Below are 3,336 nucleotides of genomic sequence, written 5' to 3' on the forward strand. Positions count from 1 at the left end.
CCTTTGTGATTCAGCTGTCCACCACAGTCCTAAACCTGCCAAAGTACCAGCACACACGCTCAACAAAATATCGTCTAATTATCGTTATCCACAAAATTCCAGAAAATATTGAGATATAATTTTTTGTCATTATTACACACCCCTAGTGCACGCAACAGGAAGTAAGAGCGCAAGACTGTCCCAGGTCTTAAAAATGCCAAAGTGCAGTGCCCTTACCGCGTACTGAATCTGAACTGTTTACGATTATTGAATGTGTAATAACCACAGATGTTTCCACAGCACACTTTCAGCCACTCTGCTGACAGAGGATCACTACAAGTGTCCAGTGTGCACGGAAGTCTTTAAGGATCCAGTTTCCATGCCCTGTGGACACAGTTACTGCAAACACTGCATTGAGATCTACTGGAGCAAACCAACTCAAGCTGGAGCTTACGTGTGTCCTCAGTGCAGAAAGAGGTTCAGAGATCGTCCTGTGTTGAATGTAAATGTGGCTTTGTCTAAACTGATTGAGGAACTTCAGAAGGCAGGGTTTAGTCCTGCTCTTCCTGCTCACTGCTACGCTGGACCTGAAGATGTGCCCTGTGATATCTGCACTGAGATGAAGCTCAAAGCTGTTAAATCCTGTTTGACCTGCACTGCGTCTTACTGTGAGACACACGTCAGACAACACTACACAGTACCAGCACTGCAGAGACACAACCTGGTGGAGGTGATTGTAAAATTACATATACATTTGTGGCAGAATAAATAGCTACAGTTGCTGCACAGTTCATTTAAAAAGTAATTTTGATTACAGTTATGTGTCCTAGATTATCTAATCATGAAATGTGTTGATTACTGCATTCTGTTTCGATCTACGCCTACATCGAAAGTTTTTATCTAAATATTTTTTGATTGTAACCAGTCACAGACAGTGCTTTGAGTACACAAATGTAATGACTAATTAGAGTCCATAAACCAATCAATAATGACAAAGCATTCCTAATGAGTGAGATTTTAGACTGTTAGTTTATTTATTTATGAAGCACTTTATTCAATTTTTACATTTTTTTTTAAACCAGAGTAAAGAGGCAAGCACAGGACTAATGTGCTCACATTTAGAGCAGATTTAAGCAAATCCAAATAGAGGAATTATGATAGTCTAGCCTTGATGTTATAAATGCAAGAATAATCGTTTCCAGGTCTTTTTTAGAGAGCTGCCTGATCCACAGATGTTTATTCATGGAGGCACATGAAAACAACTTCTGAAGAAACATCACCTGCTGCTGATATTCAAAAACTAGCTTCACAATACATGTCCACATGCTCTGAGAGCATCAGAGCGTTTTTTTAACGCGCTGAATGAATGTGATTGCCCAGGCCATTTTCTGCACTCTTGTGAAAGCTTGCATTATAGTCAACATAGTGTACACATGGTGCAAATACTTAAAAATAGATAAAATAAAGAGATTTTTTTTTGTTCATTGATTATAACAGTGTTAACAAGAGTAATGTGTTTTAGATATTTTCAGTTGACCTCTGAGTTTTATTGACTTTTAGATTTTACCTATACAACTTGTAAATAAACTTGTAGTTTAGTTTTACGTAAGTTGATTTGCTTAGAATGTTTTGTAAATTAGCTTGAACTACTGATTCTGCTTTGTCTAGGCTACTGTATTAATACAAGACAGTAAGGACACCAAGGAGATCAAAGAGCTTGATGTTGCATTCATTGATGAGGTAAAAGAAGAGATCAGAAAGCTGACAACAACATTTTCTGAGTTGTTGTAGCCTAGTACAGCAATCACTTGTTTTTCTGACAATATTTGCATATTTTCTTTGTTTTGGTTTAGATTTCAAGGGATGAAAAAATGGAATATTCTCATCCAACTAAGTGCTTCTACAGTGGGTTTTCCACTAATGGTATGTTATGATACTCCTCTTACCAGCTTATTTACAGCAGTTCACAGAAATATCACAAATGGATTATTTTAGCAGTAACTTGACTAAGCTACCTTGATATTTGACATCCTTTCAGTTAATAAATAGAAATATCTTGTATTTGAGTAACTGGGTTAAAGCATCTCCTAAATGAGTATATGTAAATAGTATAAATTGAAATCAAATATGTTACAAGATGACAATACACACAATCTTAGCCCAACTTAATGAGCTCACCTCAGGTTAATTATTTTTTACAGTATTTATGAATTGCTTCTTATGTGGCACTTGAATGACTCCACAATTAGGAAATTACAGAAAGCATGATATATTTTGAAAGTTTATATCTGTTATTTGTTTGAATTTTTATACAGTAGGTACAAGCAAAATGCTTATCATCTCTGCGTGTACCTCTGCCTCAAGAACACGGGTTCAAATAAAACCTAAGTGAAGCTCGTTCGTGAAATCACCACTAGGTGGCGAAAATGGACGGTTGACACCACTGCTCAATAACACTGAAATAGACATTTTCACTTGTAAATAAAGATAAACAATAATGAAATAAATCAGTGGTAATTTTACAATTATATGCTAATAAAGCATTATAACATTGAATCTCAAATTATTCATAATAGCCTGAATGTTCCAGCTATTTGACCACCGTTACATTAAAATATTGCAGTGACGGCAGTGCTTGAAGTGTGCTTACTTTTTACTGTACAGCACCAGCCAGTATTAACTTTCAATGTTTAGATTCTACATTTAAAGAAGTGTGCATTATGCCATAAAAATACATTTTGGCACTATTGTTGCATTAATGTCACAAATGAAAGGTTTGAAACTTACATTTAATAACTCGCTGATGCATTTCAGCAGGTCAAGTATACTTATGCGTTAGCTGTCCTTTTTTTTGTTTTTATACAGAGCCCATGACATGCCGAACATTTTCCATGAATTAAGAAATGTATCACTTTTTTTATAATTCATTCCTTTGTATTAATTAAAACGTCTTTAAATAATAATTAAACCATGTTTTTTAATAGTAATAATAATACTGATATTAATACTAGCCTAATAATAATATGACTTATAGGCTACATTCACTCATTTACTCTGGGAATCCGTCCAAAAAGTAAAAAATAAAAATACTAATTAGACAACACAATACAACTTAGGAATTTTGTCATTTAATGAGATATGTATTACATATTCATTTACATGTTTACAGCCTTTTGTGCAAATTTTCTTTCACTCGTGTGCAGATTTGATGCATTTCTCTAGCTTAAAACAACCCCTGATTTACAACATTTGTTTCCAAACACGGAAATCAGGTGCAGTTTAGCTTTGCAGTGTCCAAAACTGATGGTTTATATTCACAATAAGCTACAAAATACATGTACACTCTTAAAAAAAAAA

General features: G+C 34.6%; 1 long non-coding RNA gene across 1 annotated transcript; it reads left to right on the forward strand.

The window, feature by feature from the left end:
- The first annotated feature begins 274 nt into the window (after positions 1 to 274).
- Positions 275 to 1,907, forward strand: LOC107578427 (uncharacterized). Its single transcript, XR_001608346.1, has 3 exons — positions 275 to 709; positions 1,193 to 1,719; positions 1,833 to 1,907. It is a non-coding gene; the product is annotated as an uncharacterized lncRNA (long non-coding RNA).
- Positions 1,908 to 3,336: the final 1,429 nt, after the last annotated feature.

This window comes from Sinocyclocheilus grahami, unplaced genomic scaffold, assembly GCF_001515645.1.
Source record: "Sinocyclocheilus grahami isolate Dianchi unplaced genomic scaffold, SAMN03320097.WGS_v1.1 scaffold10129.1, whole genome shotgun sequence".
NCBI classification, from domain to species: Eukaryota; Metazoa; Chordata; class Actinopteri; order Cypriniformes; family Cyprinidae; genus Sinocyclocheilus; species Sinocyclocheilus grahami.